The sequence below is a fragment of the Pteropus medius genome, unplaced genomic scaffold (assembly GCF_902729225.1).
Source record: "Pteropus medius unplaced genomic scaffold, Ma_sr-lr_union100, whole genome shotgun sequence".
In the NCBI taxonomy this organism is placed as follows: Eukaryota; Metazoa; Chordata; class Mammalia; order Chiroptera; family Pteropodidae; genus Pteropus; species Pteropus medius.
Genome location: NW_024340699.1, coordinates 5807145 through 5828907, shown reverse-complemented (window position 1 = coordinate 5828907; position 21763 = coordinate 5807145). Strand labels below are relative to the sequence as shown.

The window sequence follows — 21763 nt, the reverse complement described above, 5'->3', positions numbered from 1 at the left end:
GATCAAAATAAACATATTATGTTGTCTTTTATATAATAGAATATTATAGTGCTATTTAAAATTACATAATAGAAGACTGAAAAGAAGCTCTTGATTTATTTTTGAATGGAATAAAACAGGATTAGAAAACAACAGGGACATCATGATGTCATTTTTGTACAAGAAAATATGGATGAACAAAAGATTTGAAAGATATCTATTAGCATGGTATATTGTTTTGAAGATTCTATCTGAAACTATCTTGGTCAGTCTTGAAATCCTGCAAATAATGCTGTTCTGAGGAAGAGAAGATTGCCAACTCTATGAAGTTTAAGAGTTTATCACTCAACACCTTTTCTTTTCCCCCTTTTCCTCCACATTTAAAACCCCACAGATCTATAATTTTTTCTTTCACTTCATGTCACTGATTTCTCAAAATAACCAATACTGCTATAAATAAAGTTATATTTTGTCAGTCATTTATATTTTAATCAGATTGGGTTCAGCGGAATATTTATAAAGAAAGGATTAAAAAAAGTGGGAGGCAGAGAAAGCATACAGTAATCTAGGTATGTGACATCTGAATTTATTTCTCTGAAAATCTCTCCCCCTTCAGTAATGAAGAAATTAGACCGAATTATCTCAAAAAGCCTTTCTTTCATAGGTATTCTATGACTAAGAAGGAAGGTAATGCACATCAAAGAGAAAACATATATAGAAAGAAAGAAAACAAAAAAAAAGGCAGCCCAGAACAATATCTTCCTAGAGTCCAATTTTATGTTAATAATTTCCAAATGCGTCTGCCCATCCAAATCATCTGGATGACTTGCTAAAATTTGACTGGCCCTATATTCTGATTCCATACAATTGACCTTGGATTTAAGTATCTGTATTTTGAAAACTCCAAATGTCTTTGATATAGCAGGACTGTGAACCAGTGTTTGGGAACCACTGGTAATAGCAAAATGTTCTAATCATATTTCTTTCTTAGAATTAGAAAGATAAATAGAACAACAAAAAAAGCATTTGATTACCTTATTGTTTCTGTGTTAATGTTTCTTACACCTGCTGTGCAAGAAAGGCAGACAGTGTGATCAAGCAAATGATTCAATTTTGACTGTTAGTATAGAATACTTTGCCACCATGTTTTGAAAATATTTATACTCATAGCCATTTCTCAGTAAACATTTTCCACTAAGGGTCATAAGGTTAAGAGGCTCCTTGTTAATATGATAAGGCACTGAATTACTTAGTGTTATATCTATTGAAAATCTCAGCTTTAAATGTGACCATTACACATAGAAGAAATCAATGATTTCATTGGCTTAATAGGGCTATTGCTCCTGTGTTCAATTTATTATGTGGAGCTACAAGGGTGCCAATGGAGTTGGCTTTGAACGTTTCAGAAATTCAATTTTAGTTTCCAATTCAAAATTCAGTAGATGCTCTTAAGAACTATAGTATGTGATGGAAAAGCCACATCGAAATTGTATGAGGAAAAACTAATCAGAACTAGAGCAATGATAGGAGAATCTAGTATGAGAATTAAAACCCAGGGTATTAAAAAGGCAAAATCCCTTCAAAATACCTTCAGAACAAGCCTCTATTTATTTTTGGGCACACTGCCATTAAAGTCAAATTTCTGATTTCACATCTGCCATACACATATACACTTCAAACTTGAAACGACTTTTCTGATTGGTAGCATGGGAGCAGGAATTGGTCCTGCAATTTTCGACACATTCTGAGTTTTCTTTTTAGATATGTCTGATGCATAGAACACGCATTCTGGTTTGCTCTCTCCTCTCTAAGAAATCTCAACAGAGCAGGCTCCGGTATGCTGGGGAGCAGGGATTAGGTTGTCCACTGAGAACTATGAAGGGTTGGAGGGGTATATCTAATTTAGGGAGAATTATCAAGCCCAAATGACCTCACCTATCAGTCACATCCTCCAGGGTATAAGTCTGTCAGTCTTATCGATAGTAAAGGTGATATGATGATCACTATCTCTCTGAATTGTATGCCTATTTCAAAGATGGATCTAAAGAAGAGAGGAGTGTTGTTTCTGGACCCTATAAAACCTCACTCAGGGAATCCATGGAGGACCTTCAGAGATTTCAGGGAGTTCTCCAAGTTAATATGGAAAATCTCCTCTCCAGAACCCAGAACTGATTTTTCTAACTTCAATTTCCTGTACCTCCTTTCTTATAGTACATATGAGTATCTTATGCCTCAGCTACAAGTTCGTGTCCAAAAGCAAAACCAACCCTAGAGAACCTACTTATAAAAGATGACTTAAAAGTTGCAGAAGTAGTTTAAATTGGTGGTGTAAATGGTTTGATGATTCTCTCTCTCTTTTTTTTTTTTTCATTCTCATCTAGGGATGCTCGTGGCCCTGGCAATGATACCATGATTTGTTCAGAGATGGAAATCTAGGTCTGCCCCACCAGAGGCATTTCCATAGATTTGTGTTGTTGTTGAAGCAGAGGTTTTGTTGTTGTTGTTGTTGTTGTTGTTGTTTTTGCATCTCATTTCTAAATTTAATTTCAATTTCAATTAGAAAATGTGAATCTGGAGGCTTTTATAGTCCTGTTCTCTATCTCTTGGAGAAAGTTTTGTTGAAATACAAGATAAAAGATCTAACATGGGTGAAAGGCCTGTGACACTTTGGACTTTTTGGCAAAATAATTGCATAAACTAGTAAACATTTTGATTTGCTTAAGCCAATCTGAGTTGAGCTTCTGTGCATAGAACCAAGAGTCTTGAGTAAAGCAGAAGGCATGTGGATTTAAAATATCTCCTTACAACAAAAGTAATATGTTTATTGTCTTGAAAATTAAGACAATGCAGGAACAGAAAATAATCACTCCAAATGGAGGTCAAATGTTGATGTATATTTTCTTTAGCATATTTCCTACCCTTTTTACAAAACACAAACGTTTGTATGGATGCACACAACTAAACACCTAATGCACTGTTACCACACAAATTGCTTTTTAACACTTTTTTGTTCACTAAACAATTTATCATGAAAAATCACTTAGTACATTATAGTTTTATGTAGCAGAACTTAAACGGTAAAGAATGACTGAATCTTTCCTTCCTTGCTTCCATCTTTTTTTCTTCTTCTTCTTCTTTTCAATAAATCCTGAACCTTACAGGTCTAAGAAATGTCCTGTGCTCTAGGGATATAGCAGTGGACAAGAGGTAGAGTTCTTCTGTATATGAATATTTCCTTTTAGTGGGTGATACGAGTGTTAAACAAGTGAAAAATAATAACAAATCCAGATAGTATAAAACAAACAAGATTGTGTGATAAAAGTAACAGGAGAAGGGGAAGAGACAGCATTAGGTAGGATGGTTAGGAAAGGGTCCTTTGAAAAAGTGAAAATTCAGCTGGAAATTGATGAGAAGAAAGAGCCTGCCATTTAATATTGGGACAGGAGTTTTCCAGGCAGAAGGAATAGCTAGTGCCTGGGCCCTGCAGTGGGGATGAGTTTGTTTGGTCTAAGAAATGAAAGAAAGAGTTGGTGCCTCAGGTATAATGGGTGGAGGGAACAAGAGATCAGGTCAGAAAAATAGCCTAGGGCCAGCATACACAGGGCTTTGGATGCCATGCAAAATAATTTGGATCTTATTCTAAATGAATATAAAACATCATAATGTTTTAAAAAGAGGAAGGATGCAATCTGTTAAGGAAGTTTAATTCATCAGAAACACCTGTGGCTTGCACTATGCCGGTGGCAGTTGAAATGGAGAAAAGTGGATAGATTTGTGTACATTTTTGAGGTAGAATAAACAAGTCTTGCATTTCAGCATGGAGAGATGAGCATCTCAAGCCTATGCCCCTCATCTATAAATTGAATAATGGCCTTCAGTTATTCTTCGGCTTCCTTCCATGGTCTCTGTCATGTTTCCACAAATAGTACACAGATTTTAATAGCACTCTGATCCATAGAAAATTCAGAGGAGGCAACATGTTTATTTTTTTCTATTGACTACTGTTTAGTTTCTGGAAAATTACACGGATGAAAGGAGAAATGACTGGTGAAGTTAAACTCCTTTGCAGAGAGACTGTCCTGTTGGAGGGTGGAGAGTTAGCTCAGTGGGCTCAGCAGCTGGTTCAAACGTTTTGAATCGCTGGACGCAGAGGCTCAGATCTCAGCAGGGCTCATTCGACCATTCGTCCTTCCAAGGTAGATAAATTGAGTGTTGCACATTTAGAACGTGTGTGTCTTTCAGATAATGCCTTGAAAAGTAAAGTCTGTGTGAACATTAAAGGCTACAGAGCACTATAGAGGAGTAGGGGCCACCCCTGTGTCCTTGGCCTAAATTTCCTCCTTCCATAATGCGGTAGGGTGAATGATTTCAGTTACCAACATTTTACTGCGCCAAAAGCATGCAGTTTGCCTGATCCTTGGGAAATAAGCTTTATTAACCAAAAAGGAACCATTGTGATTTACTATGAATCCCTCCAAAGATGATTCTAGTTTCTCTGTGCTTTTTTAAATGATGTCTCCATCACGGAAGCTCCAGCCCTCTCAGACTGGAACAAACACATTTTGTAGGTGAAAGGTAGCTTGATCTTTCCTACAGGAGGTCTGCAGTCAGGGGAAGTTCCACCACTGAGGGCTCCCTGCCCTAAAGATAGCCAAGTGGAAGGTACTGAAAGATGTGGAAAAGGACACCACGAGAAGATGAAGGACAGAAAGCCCAGACACAGTCACTAGACTGCTGTACCTTTTACTTTTTTTCTTTTGCAGATCACCAGACTCTCCATTGCATTCGGTACGTTTCAGTCAGCGAGCCAACACTGAGGCCTTGGTCACTTAGTTGTCAATAATAACTAATGAATGTTGTTTTAAGATACTGTATATGTAAAGCTTTTAACAGTATATCATATATTCTTATTGCTAAATATTTTAAAAATCTATTTATTCGATACTGATATATTAGTTTTATACATACATATTATTATTCTTCAGCTCCCTACCTCCCTTGTACTCTGCTCCTTGTTACCTAGTGAGATGTTCATCTCTCTAAGAAACTAGCCAAGTAGATTCCACTACCAGACGGTGAAACCAAAGAAGTGAGGAGTCGTTTTTTGTTTTTGTTTTTTTCACTTTTAAGTTCCAAAAGAGGAAGTTCAAGTATGAGGTAAAAAGACTTGGAGAAATATCAATCCTGAGAGAACAAGTTCTTCCTGCTCTATGGAATCTAGATAAAACTGACAGACATGATGAAGGGAAGAGAAGAGATGAACTGATAATAATGAAAAAGTAAAATCAGGGTTCTATGCAAAATGATTTGAAAGAAGAGGAGCCAATATCCAGAAATATCTCAGCATCCCCTTGAGTGAGCAATGAAGAGCTCCACAAGAACAGAATCAGTCTTTCAGACCAACACGCAATTCATTCATTCTATTAGATTTTATTGGGTGCCTACCATGATGGTCCAAACATTGCATCAAGGGATTAAAAATAATAATAATAATGAAGTATATAGATGTAGAACTAGCACTCAAGAAGTTCCAGGTTGAGTAGGGAGACAGATGCAATAATTACAATACAGAGTAAAAGCATCTGGAAGGTTTGAGGAGGTTACAATTGATTTGAAGACCATAGTTATGTGAGACAAAATTGTACTTGGTAGATCTCTCTTTATATAACAAAGGATCACTTAAGAATTTTGTTTATTAAAAAAAAAATAGAACCTCTTTTGGGTAGGATGTTCAAAAACAGTATACAATCACTTCTCAACTCTGCTCCCTCCTCAGCCAAATAGAGAAATAGAAACAAACACACTTTGTATAATAATGGAACATAGATGAAAGATATGTCACTGAGAAAGATTATCCTTTATTAAAGAATCACGGAGAATTTAGAAAACATGATATATTTTTACTACAATTTAAGTGAAATTTTATGAGGAACATGTGAATGCAAACCAGCATATTAAGCATTCTTTTGGGGTGTTTTGGGACGAAAATTTCCAACATGTGTGGGAAACAGACAATTCGCAGACACCCTGCTGGTGTCCAAGAAATCAATTAAATTCTGATACAACCTACCCAGGGACAGCATCAGAATTCAGTCCTACAAGACTGTCCCCCGCAAACTCTCCTTCCAGATTCAGACACCAGTCGCAAGCCCAGGTTGTTACCTGTGCTCCTGACCACCTGGCTATAAACCAGAGATTCCCACGACTTGCTCCTCGGGTTTTACTAATTTGCTAGAGTAACTCACAGAACTCTGAGAAATATTTTTACTTACTAGGTTATCAGTTTATTACAGGAGGAACTAACTCAGGAAGAGCCAGCTGGAAGAGATGCAAGGAGCAAAGTATGGGGACAAAGTATTGGGCTTCCACGCCTTCTCCAGGCTGCTCACTCTTCCAGTACTTCCGCATGTTCACCAACCCAGAAGCTCTGGGAACCCTGTCCTTTTGGGTTTTTTATGGAGGCTTCATTACACAGGCATAATTTATTAAATCGTTGACCAATGGAGACTGATTCAACTTCCAGCCCCAATCCCCAATCTGAAGGTCAGGGGGTGGGGCTGAAAATCTCAATCTTCTAATCACTTGGTTGGCTCCATCAGCAACCAGCCACCCTCTTCTGGTGCTCTCCAAGTCACTTAATTGACAGAACAAAGGGTACCTTTATCACTTTTGCCAAGTATGAACTGGTTTGCCTGGCAAGCCCCAACTCAAATTCAAGACTTTCTGACTGATCAAGGCTCTGCCTCCACTTGGTAAATCTCTAGAGGAAATTTGCTGAAGCTACTTTTTTTTTTTTTCTTTTTTGTACCCAGGGGGACTGGGGCTAGCTTTTGCTAGTGATCATCCCCTTTTATAAACAATGTGATAGAGAAGTCACACAGTATAAAACAGGGCCATTTAGACAATAGCACTTGTGTTTTAGAAAAATTCTCTTAGAAGCCAATGTAGAAGGGGTAGGCTATTATAGCCCTTAAATCTTATGTCAGATAGAAAAAAGGGATTATAACACAGGGGAACACAGGTGGAGACTGTATTAAAAATAATGCAATGATTTTTTTTTTTAATGCAATGATTTTAACAATGTGTGTTATTTAAAAAATAGCCACAGATTAAAGTTTATTGTGGAATTTATGTGACCATTAACTGTTGGCATTTATTCCTGAGTTGCCATAAAAGCTCAATTAAACAAAAACCGAATACCTTTCTTTTTAAAACTGGTTTCAAAGGAATATATAGAAAGACGTAAATCTTATTAGAACGAACTACGTATAGATTTTTAGTGAGCACCTTGTGATGGGGTAGGGAATCTGAAAAAGGTGATGTCAGGAGAGTCAGACTTATCTCTGGAAAAAAAAAAGATACCAGGAATCCTAGGAGAGTTACATAACATTTTCTTTCGTTTTTACTACTTTTGATATCGAGTTCAGATAAAATAAACTAATTTCCCCATCAATAACTTGACTCTACCATGTTGTACTATTTGTTTTGTTTTTTTTCTGGGGTAGTCTGGCCAGCTGGAAACAGTCACCATTGAAGTGGAATTGGTAGGAAACTGGGTCCTCACCAACATATTTTCTACACGGCGTTTATTTGCATGACCATTTCTTGTAGCTTATCAAAGATAACCTACATTCTCATTCCATGTGCTCGTAGTAGTTTTAAAGTCATAGTTCCTGACCTATTTTTCCCTGCTTCCTGGCTGGTGACTGTATGCCAGAATCTTCCAATTTTGAACAAGATACTGCTTGGTGGCTGCAAATTCAAGGTCCTTTTCTCAACTGTTTTGGACATATAGATGCCCATCTATATGTCCAAAGAGTATTAAATTTAAATAAAAGAAACAGTTAAGATACTTTTATCATGTTAGACTTATCCAAGTTATACTTGATACGCAACTGTAAGTAAGCCACCTAAAATTTAAATCAATTTCCGGTAAAAATTATTTAATTTCAATATTGTAAAAAGTAAGGAATCTTCCTACTTAAGAAGTTTTTCATTCAGTAACTGCAGTTCATTTGCTGGGAGACTTTGAAATATACCAGAAAACAGGCTGGCTGGCAGGTTGGTTTGTGCTGCAAGATATTCTGACAACCTGTCAAAGTTCCACTTTTCTCACATTCTATCAACTTCTCTTTTCTAAAGAAAGCATGAAATGTCAAAATGACAGGTGCCGAAGTGCAGCAGCATCCAGCTTCTGGGCCTATTACCTTAGGAAAGAAAGAGTTGAAAAGTTGTGCAAGTGACATATGCTGAAGAGTGATATAATTTGCCAGGTAAAGGAGTGGCTTGATGGTGCTTATGTTAACCCTTTGGAGCCGACTAATTTGAGCTATATCCTCTAGGAAAACTTTCAAGGGGTAGCTAGAGAAGAAAAAAATATAGCAAGCAATTTTTGAGCAAGTAATTGGGCACCATTTTCTTTATTGTTGATGAATTTCTCCAGTTAATTCACTGAATGCAATCAACAGTGCATAAAGGAGATGATGTCATAAAGTTGCTATATTTTAGATGGATGAATGGAGCAATATTTCCAGAGGAAAAGATTAAAACATGGAGAACTACTGCAATTATATCTGCACAAAATCTGTTTGTGTATGTGTGTGTACGCGTGTGTGTGTGGTGTGTGCATGCATGTATGGGGAGAGTTAAGTATGACTTGATTAATTTATATTAATTAGGAAAAAGTCAGTCTAAATTAATTGGCAAGACTGAGTTATAAAGTACAGTTTAAAAATCATATTTTGTTACTTTTAAGTTCATATCCTGTCTTATGAACAGATATGACTAACTTGCAACTCTCAACTATTTCTTTATAATGTGCAAATAAATTCCATAAAAGAACATTTTATCCTATGTGATAAAGAGTTATTAATTATTTGTGTCAATTTCTGCCATTTTGTATGGTAAAGTGTTGTGTTTGAGGACAATGAAAATAGAAATGTTTGGCTAGGAGAAGAATGGCCAAGGGATCTAATAAAAATTGAAAAATGGCTGAGAGGGAGAAAACATAATTGGATTTCCAGAGGAAAGGTGGGAAATCTTTACAAAGTTAAGGATGAGACTAGGGAAAGATTCTTTAGGAGAGACCTAGAGAGAGAAAGAGAGAGAAATAGAGATAGAGATGTGTGGGGGGAGGGCAGGAGGGAGGTGAATAGAGGGAAGAAAGAGAGTTATTCTAGGTTGCCGCTGAAAACGGGATTAATGATAGGAATCTGGATATGTAATCCTATCTGTACTCAGAGAAGTAACATGAAGCAGTTGAGAGTTCAGTCTACAGTTGTACTCTGTGAGTTCATGCCAGCTACTCACATCAAATGGTCCACAATTTATCGACTTTTCAAACAGAGGCACTTGAAGTATCTCCCTCATAGTATTGTTGTGAGGAATTAAATGTGATTATATGTATAAAGTAGCAGTTATTCCATGATTGTATCTTTAGCAAATCAGTTTTAAAGGACTCTCTGTGTCTTCAGAAATTAAAGAGTATTGCATCACATTAGAATGATAAATCAGACAAGAATAATTCTTAGCCTGAAGGAAGTTAGGACTGTAGCAACTAATTAGCAGTTAGTAATTAGTGTGTTTTATTAGTTGCAAGCAGTGTATTAAGAGTTAAAAACTACATGCGATATGTAACTAACCCCCACATATAACCCATATGGAAATATTCTGCCAGCAGGTGTCTAGCTTATCTTCTACCAATAAAAGTCATACAAATTAGATTGAAAGGTACAAGGCAGACAGAAGTGATATTACTGCTACTCCAGCAACAATAAGCAGGTGGATATGAAAATGTTATGAAAATTTGCAGGGACATCTTAGCAAATCACCCAATTCTAGGCTGCAAGCTATAGTGATTATTCCTTTGGCTTTTGCAATTTCTTGAGCCTCTGAATAAAAAATGAAAATGAAATTTAGTAGCAAATGTGAGATATTAGCAGTTTCCCTGACCTCAGCCTCTCCAGTCTTGCCAATGGTTCTATAAGCACCTAATTTCCTGGATTATATCCCATTCATCCCTTGAGGAATACCTAGAGGGGTTTTTGATTTTGTTCTGATCAATCTCAAATACAATATTTGTTACCAAAAGTAATTTTAAAAAAGAGACCTTCGAAGATGGTGATGAAGATAATTAATCTTTAGTGGTTAGGGTTGAAGGAAGTACCTATGATATTATAGAGCAGAAATAGGATAGTTGATGCTTTGAAGCATTCAGTATCAAATAACTATTTAAATTATTACCTTTGATGCCTTAAATAAAGCAAATCAAGTAGCTTCTGCAATGCAATATTACGTAGGCTGTGGGGCACTCAAGCATTGTAAGATAGCATGGCTGATTCTGATTGTACCAAAAAGCATTAAGGAAGAAAATGTGAAGATCAGCACTTCTAATTTTCAGCTTGATATGATCAGAAAACCATAGAACTATGATCTTCCTAAAAAAAGTCTTCCCTTTTCCAGCTGTAGGTCTAATCGATATAAAAACATAGAGCCAGCTTTTGATTGTGCAGGTTGGAGAACCAATTGAATTCATAAACCCACCAGTCTCATATGAAATCTAGGCCACTGTTTGGAAGAGGATGGGGCCTTGAGGTTTGAAATGGAAATACTTGTGTAGATGTAGATGAATATAAGTACCTTGACTCTCGAAATTTCATTGAACTTCCCTTAGTGGCAGATGCAGCTCCCCTGCATCCCCTATCTGAAGAGATAATGTACTTTGCTTGAATACCTATAACGACATAATTTAAGACAGTGCTCTTTCAAGGGAAGGATAATTCTTTTAACATCCAATGCCAGTATACTCAAGTTTTATTTCAGACCCTTGCTTAGAAACAGATTCCAGATTAATTCAAAGAAAATATTAAAAAGACCTACACAAAAAGAGTTAGTGTATACATAAAATGAATTTCAATATTTTGAAACATATGACATTATATATCTATATTGATATAGACATACATAAAAATGAATGTGATATAGGTTAGGGCAGAAAGAATATAATATTGGATTTGTTTGAATTCATTAATAACTGTAATATATCAGAGATTTCTGAATTTGAGGTGTTAATATGAACATGTGGCCATAGTTCTCAGTTTCCCTAGCTGGTAGACTAAAACATGGACTGAGCTTTGACCTACATAGTAATGCAAAGGAAACAGTCCAAAGGTTTAGAAGAATTGGAACCTTGGATTAATCTGTGCATTTTTCACCCACCCCTCACTATGTTTCCCAAGAAATGTCCTTTCACCAAAGCATTGATAATTTAAGATGTCAAGAATACAGTTATAAGAATCTCTATAATTGATATCTTTTAGTGTTTGGGATAATAATCATACTATCAATTGTTAGCTATTTCCTTTAGAGAGTCTATAGTCTTTAAGACTTAGTTTCCTTAACTGTAAAATGAGAATAAAAATAATCACTTTGTTCAGGCACTGATAATTGTTAATACTCGAGTGTTCCACGTAAAAGACACTCTGCCAGATTTTTACATTATGCAATCTTCTTGGACTTCAAATGATGCATGCACTTTTTCTAGACCCCCTTTACAGGTAAAATAGCTTGCCTAGGTCATGATAAACACTGTGATTTGAACTAAGTCTTTAGGAATTATTATTATTATTTTTTTTTAAGCGAGGCACCCTTGGTTGAGCTCATAGATTGCAAGGACCTTGTCATCTTACAATCTCTTATTTTTTACGCCTACAGCACCTAGTCTTCCTAGGTGGTCTCTCATCCAAGTACTAACCAGGCCTAACCCTGCTTAGCTTCCAAGATCAGACGGGATCGGACTTGTTCAGAGTGGCATGGCCGTAGACTAGGACTTAGATTTTTTAACCACTATCCTATATTGCGTACAGAAGGTTATCCATAAATGTACATTATTATTATCATCATTGTCAACATGACTATTATCATCAGCATCACTATTATTTATGATTATTTATCTGTACTTTTGGTTATACTTCTACTACAGTAAAGCACTTCAGATCATTGATGGATGTAGGAGGGTTTTAAATAACCAACAGCTGACTTTCTGAGTACAACCAGAACCCCAAATCACAACTTCTATGGACTTCAGTTTCCTGATCTAAAAAGAGAGATGTTCAATTGCATTCCCCCTTGAGAACCTTTTTAGTTCTATTAAGCAAGTTTTAGTAAGATCAACCTTTGAATGCTGTCAGCTCATGCATGGGTATATGTTCATAGCTTCAGTTATGAGGATGTTTGGTAATGGAAATATCAAAGACCCTCACTAAATATTAGTTATATTCATATTAAATTAATGCAAAAAATTTCATCCTGGGGCTCCTAGAGCCTCGTCAGAAGCCCAAAATGTGTTATTTTTGTTTTTTCTTAATTAAAAATAAATTCTTTCTAGAGGATATCCTTCTACCTAGTTGAAGTTGAGTTGCCACATATTTTTTCATTCTATTAATATTTCATGCACACTTTGAAATTATGTGTATATATACTTAGAAAGAATATTGGCGACTGAAAAAATAAGTATGATATTTTCTTAATTTTTATGCAACGATTTTCACTACAACACGATAAGAGAAGTTTCTTAGATCTTTTGGGAAATCGTAGCACCTTCTGAAAACTCAATGATGAGAGATAGAAAGTTTTACTTGCTTTATTCAAATGTAAAACTCAGTAAAATTTTTTAAAAAGTAGGCAGGTTTAAGAAGTATTATCTCTTTCATCATTTAGACTTCTGAGATCTTAAATTAGGTCTAGAATTTTAACTACTGTATTATAAAACTCAACCCTTTCAGCACTAATCATTATCAACCTAAGATGTATAAAAGGCCATTTTTATTAATTATTGTAAAACATAGATATTAAAAAGGAAAAAGTCTGCCCTAGTTCCAAAATTTACAAAAAAATTTTTAAAAAAAGATGAGACCCTTACATGCAGATTCTGCATCAAGCCAAATCAATCAGCTGAGAAACAAATAATAATTAAGCCAGTAAATCCATTGTTTGATGGACACAGTACCAATTAACTAATCTGACACAATGCAATTAACAACTTTGACTTACTATTATTTTTATTTTTTAATGAATTGGCTTCCTTGGCTTCTTGTTTTAATGTCATGTAGATATAGCAGCAGATAACAACAATAATATTGAACTGGGAGGTTAAACGATTTAAATTTGAAGACTACTGTTGCAGAGGCCACACTTAATAAATCAATGTGTTTAAGTTACTTGGAGATCTATGGGTTAAAGATTACTTTGCTGGTGGTGTGCCTATTAATCATCATACATTGTAAACCCATGTGCAACACTAAGGAGCTTGCCTTTCTTAGTTGTCAATAATACTATGCATTTCCAGGTAGCCTCAAATCTCCCCTCCACCCAGCATTACCTGGCTTTCTTTAAAAGATATCATTTACTTCTCTGCAGTAATAGATCAAACTCTATACCTCCCTGCCTCACCTTTAATTAAGGGTGCTCGACAAATTCAGTGTAGAATATCAATATAATAATTACAGTAAGCAGTACACAAGCCATTCATTATTTTAGCCTAAGAAAACATTGTGGGTTGTTTTTTTTTCCTGCATGTTTGTTTGTTTGTTTTGTCTTACTCCCGCCCCCGAGCAAGCTGAGTCACTTGTGTAGATGAAGAGAAGAAAAATTCAAATGCTGTTCCTGTGCAGGGAAAGACAATGTCAAAGCAGACCTCCTGGCTCTATTAAGCAATTGTTCGACACTGCTCAATTAGTTGAAACATGTAATCTATTACATAGTGTTAACCTCAATGCATGATATGAAACCTGTGTGGAAATAGCAGATGGGTATCCTGTTTAGGATGGAGGGATATTATATTAACAAATAATCATAATAAAAACTTTATTATTCCCCTAAGACAAATCTCCTGCTATTTCAATCCTAAGTGCCAATCAATAAATTTTAATAGTCAGTCATTTTTCATGATTTCTAGTGGAGAAAGATGTAAACATTTAATTTGAGTGAAATGTCAGGAATAACTATAATAGTCACTAGAATCATCAAATCTTGGAATATACGATATGAATGAGGGCTTGGAAAATGTCTAGTTCAATCTTTGATGAAAGTACTAAATTCTGGGGACTTGTCCTTAGCAGAACCTCATCAGGAGCAAATCTGAGTCTCGATTCCATTTCTTCCTTCAGGGTTCTTTCCAGCATGCTCTGGAATTACTTTAAAATGTAGGGAAATTTATACCCAGACAGAATTTGGGTCTTTTGCCCAGAGCAGCTGTGCTGTCACACTTTGGGATAAATCCTAAGTAATTGTATCCAAAGCATTCTTCTTCCACATCCTGACCCATCTCAAATAATCCTATCCTCCCATTCTTGGATTAAGTTCACTGCAGCTAATCAGAGTTTCTCCTCTTCTACTGCCTGAAGGAAACTCCATAAGGACGGGGCCTCCATATGCTATGTTGCTTATTGTGTATCTAGTGACTTGGACTTTTTTCCTAGTCCAAAAGCACTTAATAAAAAATAAGTTGATTGAATTCAAACATCCCCATATCCTGATTCCCATGCTTCCATGTTAGCTCTTTCCCTTCACATGCTGTCATCCTTTGACATATCCATAAGAATATATTAAGAAAATCTGATACCCACCCATTTCCACCCCTGCCTATGTAGGATGTTAGATAACAGGTTTTCTCTTCCTCAGAATCAGTAGGGACTGTTCTCGTTCCTCAGAGAGCTAGAAAGAACACCGGTGAAAGCATTACCAACTTCAATGGAAAGAAAACACTTAATCCTATGATATTTTAATGCAATATTTAAGGTATTTTTGAGAATATATCTAGAGGACATCTCTGCAGATAGCTATATAGTGTTTTTATACAACTCATAGTAGCTCTTCTAATTTAGTGGATCAGGTCTGTTATATATATTTTATTTGATTCAATATAACAAGGGAGTACTCTTTCTAATCGCAATACTCTACTACTCATAATTCTGCCCAAACATCACAGGTAAAGTCTCTTTTTGAAAGTAAATTTGGAAAAGAAGGAGACCCCAGTTCTGTCATCTATCCGACACAATAACCACACAGCCTTATGTTTGTGAAGCACTGGGCACAATTTTCCCATATGCTACCACCTCTGGGATTATAAAGACATTGTGTGGTAGACAGAGCAGCTCTGATTGTCCCCATTTGGCTGTAGTTGTGGGGCCTCCGATAAAGCAGGTGTTGAGACCAAGATCATACAACTAAGAGGAAGCACAGCGGGAAGTCACAGCACAGATTTCTAACTAAATCTGTTCTCTCGCCAGAGTGTGCTTTGTAGTTCCTCAAAAATATGAAGGTCTATATGCCAGAAAATATAAACGATCGCTGGATAAACATGGTATATTTCTACGAATTGTATATTTTCTCCAAATTTTTTCAAGGAAATACAATTTTGTGTGAAAATACATACAGGTATGTTAGAGAGGAATGCAAAACTTAAGAAATTATAAATATAAAGTACAAAAGTTAAAATTTCTCTTTTCCGTTTACATACATGGATCCCTAGTTACATGTTTATTTTGTGCTCTGAAGCAGGCTTAAGCACGAACATGCTTAAGCAGCTCGGGGCACTGGACTTCCTCACTAGTAGAGATGAACATCCTGACCATCCACCCCCATCTCCCTGTCCATATTCTCCACTGATTCACTCAGAGGTATGCAGACTTGGAAAATAAGAGGCTACTGATAATGACACAGAGGCTGGCTCTGATCACAAAATAAATTATGTGGGGATGAAATCACATGGATGTTAATACATAAGTCTTCAAGGAAAAAAGTCCAAGTCATTTAGCAATAATGATTTCAACAGTGGTAAACAGTTTTCTCTACTGTAGAACTTCTCAGAGACATAAATGTGCTACATATACAATGGATCCCCTAGAAAGAATAATATGTAGCATTTTGTTGTATTTTGTTAGACAGAAACTTATCCTGATTGTTGTAGTGGTAAGGAAGATTCTACTCAAGACTTTTACAATGGGGGCTTTGTAATAAGAGTCGGGGGAGATTGTATTCAAATCTGAGTACAGGAAAGACAGCTGGGAATTTATAGCCAATGAGGAGAGAGAGGGGCATCAGTGGATGGAAAAATACTAAGCGGATGGGGGATTCTAGCTAAAATGACTTAATGGGATTCTTCCTGAAGTAAGGCCAACGAGATCACATATTAAGGGTTGGAAATTATCACTAAACTGGCTTAGCAGAATTCCTAGCAGAATTCCGGCTAGGCAGGATGAAGATAGGCCTGGGAGATAGAAGGGAGGGCAAGGTCAAGGCTTAGTCAGCAATGAGTTCAGAGAAGCCTGGTTAAAGGCTGTTCAAGGAGAGATTCTATGTGAACTTACTTGACACGGAACCCTTTTTTGGTGGGTCACTTTGTTGGACTAGTTGTCACAGAACACATTTGGGAACTTTCTGCCCTACTCCAATTTTTGGGTTATAGTTCATTTATGCTACTACTAGACATACCCCACAAATTGCTCTGTATTATTTCTACATGCTAACCGCAGCATATATGATCCCAGCTTGTAGACCAAAAGTTACGCTTGGGTGAAAATATTGGGGTTATATAGGTAGAAAAAATAAACAATAGGTTTAGCCCTCCCTTTATTCAATCTGAGTTTCTTTCTAAAACAACATTTTTACTCAATCACTGAATAACTCTGGGTAAGCCACTTAACCTTTGGGTCTTCAATTCCTCATTGGCATAATAAAAAGGGTTTAACTGAATGATCTCTGATGCCCTTTCCATCTTTAAAAAAAAAAGTACCTGTTAGGTTTTCTGTGCTTCTACGTATCCAATTAATGTTTTACAAAGAACAGATTGAAATGATCAGTTTTCACTGTCATGGGCTGGGGAGAGAAACAGATTTTAGACAGGAGAGGAAGGCAGGTGTTGGTTTCTAATATCTTCTGCCAAAAGATGTATCCATTTTGGTTTTAAGGAAATCTTTCTTCAAAGAAAACTGGATATTCTAAGAATATAAAAATATAAGGATGTAAAACTGAGGCGCACACATGAAATATAAATCTCAAAGGACCTGCAAATAGGGAATATTTATTCACATTTCTCAGTGAGAAGCAACCTCTTTGTGTCAGATCTGCAATCTATTGTTCTTAACTCACCACGGTAGAAAAAAGAAGGATGTCAGTGCGAAGTCCTACATAAATAATGAACTAAACAAATTAAATTTGCTGGGCAAGCCTTATTCTGAAGAGTATGGTTGGGGAGTGTATTTCTCCCAAGAAGTCACCTTTTAGCCTTTAAACTTACAAAATCAACATCTCCTATTTAAAGTTGGAAATCTACTTTGTCCTATTTTTTGAAAATTAAATAAATGTGAGAAAAATCATTGAAATGTTTATTTTACAACTGGGTGTAGATGTAGATTTTAAAGCAGAAGCAAGACTTGAAGAACAGACATTTAAATTCACACCTTCCCTTGTTTTTATAAAATTGCTACAATTTGATTACAATTTTATAGTAAAATCCAGAGTTACAGTTGGAAGAGACCTACTCAGAGTCATCTGCTCTAACCCCTTCGTTTTACAGATATGAACATGAGGGAGTTTCAGAGAGATAAAGCCCACAGACTGAGTGACAAAGTTGGGTCCAGAACCCAGGAATTAGACAAGCGATTCAGGACACCTAACACCGGGCTCACTTGTGAAATCGACGTGCATTTGTCCCATGGAATTTGTAATCTCCAATTGTCTTTCTGTTATGGGATTTGTTGTTCTGTTTTCTGACTCTGCACTTGATTTGCAATTCTGGGCCATAGCAATATGCTTCCCCAGAGTACTGAGCAGTGGTCAGTGAATTTAATCTGTCTCACACTGTGATCTGCGAGCTAAATTGTTACAGCTCCACCTAGTGGAAAAATTCACATAGAGAGGAATGGCAAAGATGTGGCCCGCTGAGGAAGAGTTTGCAGGCAAGAGGGCAGGATGCAGCACCCGAGGTTAAAGCTGCAAAAAGCCGTGCTGACAACTGGCAGCAAACTAAAGACTGTTATGGAGAAATCAAAGTATAATTATTAGAGAGGGGGAAAAAAAAAACATCAGCTTTCTCATTACTTCAAGGACCTCTAGAGATTTTTATAGCTTCTGGAGGATGCTGTTAGGTATGAAGAGAGGCGAGTCAGAGGATGGAATTAACAGAGCTCACAAGTGAAAAGTAATTCTTGGAATTTTCCTAAAAGTGCACACAGGCAAATGTTGCTCAGCCTTTGGAGTCTGACTGGCCCCTGCAAGATCCCTTAAGGCCAAAACAGAAAGGCAAGTCCTGGGCCATAGTCAGGTAACTCTGCCTGCCTTCCCAGCTGGTAACAGGAGTACTATGCTTAGAGCTTCACTAGTTTGCATGCACCATTTGCCTTTTGCTGTCTTTCTAAAGAGGCATGACCAGAAGCCAGCGGTCTTAGTTAATATGCTACGATCCCCTGAAAGCCAGGCAATGCTGTCTCTTGAGAAATGGCATCTCCAGAACATAAGCGCTATATGATCACACATATGGGAGGGACAGAAAAAAATTAACAGTCTTTCAAGATAAGTGTCAACATCTTGGGTTTTCATTACCAAGGAGCCAAGTAGCTTCTACTGCATTACTTTCTCTCTATGCAAACATTCCCGGGACATTTCACTCGGCGTTAAGTACGGCTGCTTTCCGAGAAGAATGGGCAAAAGAACCAGTGCTGATTTTCTTTTATTCAAATCAAGTTTATTTTCTTTTTATCAACATCTATATAGTGCATTCAGAAAGCTTTTGCATCAATAGCAACTTTAAGAATGTCCTTGACATTAAACATTTCTATATTTGAGACATAGCCTCTTCCAAAGAAAGTGCATAATGCTCAAAGGCAGTTGGCATAAACCTTGCAGAATCATAGGTAAATGATGCACAGAATATAGCATACATTCAATAAATGCTTCTTGAATTGGAAAGGCAGTCTGTGATCTAACAGGTTTGATTTGACATGGTTCCTGAGGAAGCTGGTTGAGCAACTACAGTGAATACCCTAGAGGATCAGGACCTAGAGCTTCATGCTAAAGACTTCGGGGTTTGTGAGAGAGAGCTGATATCAAGCCAGTTCTGCCCTTTGCTAGTTGTGCGATCATACATAAATTACCTAAACTCTCTGTGACTCAATTTACCTGACCAAAAATTACAGAGTAGGAATAATATTTAATTTAGACATTTCTCGTGACCATGAAAAACTATACGTAGATCCTTAGCACAGCATCAGGCACAGCACAGCAAGCCCTTGATAAACCTTGGTAATTTGTGGGTGCCATGCTACAAAATCAAAAATTTGATCAAGAATGGCTTCTATTAAAGGCTTCACTTACAAAGGATGGAAAAAATAATGAGAACAAAGTAACTGACCAAGGATTATGTATTATTAGACTAATTTATGAAAGTCCTCTGAAGGACTTCTTTTGTATGCAAATCTTTGTGTGTGCGACATGAGTTTGATAAAAGCATTAGGCAAAAATGAACAACACTGCATTAGAGACTAAGAGAAGCTGCAGAGGCACAGCTTGTACTTTGTCCTTTGTTAGTAAGGAGGGCAAACATACAACAACAAACTAGCAAAATGCCAACATCACAGAAAAATTAAAAAATCTATTAATAGTTCCTGTTGGGCAAAAAGAAATATGTAAATGAGTCCTGGATACTAAGTAGAGGACATTGAGGATAGAGGTATCTATAACTAATGGATTGGAGTAGGAGTGAGGTGTCAAGGAAATCTCACAACATATTAGAGCCAAACAAATCACACAGACTGGTAGAGAAAAGACCGAAGGGTATTTGGGATGTTTAGAAACATACAGCCATGTTGATCATATGAGTAGGATGATTCCGAAATCAATAAGCAAGTTCATTTGACATATAATTCTATACTCGCATAGTTTCTGCTTTTGTAAACTAAATAATGTGTTCAGTAAAAGGATACAATTTAAAATTTCTGATTTAGCTGGTGTGGTAGGCAGAAAAATGGCCTCCCAAAGAAGCTCACATCTCTAGAATCTGTGACTATGTTACATTACATGGCAAGTGAGGGGAATTAAGGTTGCAGATGGAATTAAGGTTGCTAATTACCTGTTTTTAAAATTAGGAGATTATCCTGGATTATGTGTGATATTCAATGTAATCATAAGGGAAGATCAAAGCAGAAAAGTTAGTATCCAAGTGATGAGATGTGAGAAATTGTCTATTGCTGGCTTTGAAGACAGAAGAGAGAGATGAGCCAAGGAATGTAGGCAATTCTAGAAGCTGAAAAGAGCCGGAAACAGACGTGCCCCCCCAGAGTCTCCAGAAAGAAGTGAAGCCTTACAATCACCCTGGTTTTAGCCCAGTAATACGTGAGTTAGATTTCTGAATCCCAGAACTGCAAAAAGTAAACTTATGTTGTTTTAAGCCACTAGGTTTGCATTTTATTACAGCATCAATAGGAAACTAACACATTTGGCCTGTCTACTTCTAGGAGAATGAATTCAGAAAGCTCACATTATTGATGTGTAGTTAAAGCAAAGCACCTAGAGGGGATTTAGACATGAAGGAAGAAGATTTAGAGCAGAGATGATCCATTTTAATCACAAAAGCTTGAGGTAGGTTCTGTCTTCCTAGGAGCATCATTGGAAGTCTTTAAGGGTAGACTTTCTAGGTGATGTACCATTAGATGATCACTATGTATGTTCACAGTGATACAAGACTTAAAGAATTGGGGCGAACAATTTTTAAAAAGTGCAGCTAGAGAGGTTGGCCCTGGAAGCAACAGGAAGAAAGACTTACAGTAGCAGGAGCAGAAGGATGTAGAAATAAAGTCCATATCCATATGCAAATTATAGAAGATCGGAACAGGTGAATGAAACAAAGCCTGGACAATAGGGCCAATGTGTAGACTTCTATCTTTACAGAGGAAGATACTCAACCCCTGTATATAGAGACATTGCAAGAAAAAAATAGAAATTTAGGGTGGATTAAGTCTTAGTGAGGGAAATCTCAGTGCCTTCTACCTAGCCTGAGTTCACATATGCTTTTGTTGTTGTTGTTACAGCTGGAATATTTTAAAACAAGCCACAGTGAATGAATATATCCATATTAATTTTTATAAATGTACATACAATATACATGCTTATGCTGATACACATCACATTTGCCTTTATCTTTGTCTTCTCTCATTCACTTTTCTTCTTTCTTCCCTTGGGAACTGTACAGTCTGGTCAGAATGGAGAACAAAGAAGCTATTTGAAGAGGATAGAGACAAGAGATTGGATGGCCTTGGGGAGACCTTGACTAAGTATTTGCCTGGATTCATCAACAACTGGAGTCTGTGACATTGAATCTTTGAAATAACATCCTTTTCTATTGTAACCAGCATGAGAATTTTCTAATCTTGACCCCCAAATGATCTCTATCAGAGTTCTCCAGATGTTCCACACACCTATCCAAAATTTAAGTCACACAAATATACAATATGTTTTCCCGAGCTGATTTGAAGCAAAAGTTGGAAGAAAACCAAGCAGAGAAAATGCAATTATCACAGTGTTTATTTAAATATTTATAAAAACACTCATTTGAAATCTGTTGTATTAGTTTGGGTGACATGGTAACACTTACTGCAAGAGGATAGCAATTGGAGTCTATCTTTCTTAGAAACAAAGAAGCAAATATTCTATATACAGTTTCCTTTCTCTCGCTCACACCTGCGTGCCCGCGTGCGCGTGCGCGCGCGCGCACACACACACACACACACAC

General features: G+C 36.7%; 1 long non-coding RNA gene and 1 pseudogene across 1 annotated transcript in view; both read right to left on the bottom strand.

The window, feature by feature from the left end:
* The window catches only part of LOC120614528 (uncharacterized), a 537687-nt gene that overhangs the window by 94527 nt on the left and 421397 nt on the right, over positions 1–21763 (bottom strand). The window lies entirely within an intron of this gene.
* Positions 11683–11801, bottom strand: LOC120616726 (uncharacterized; annotated as a pseudogene).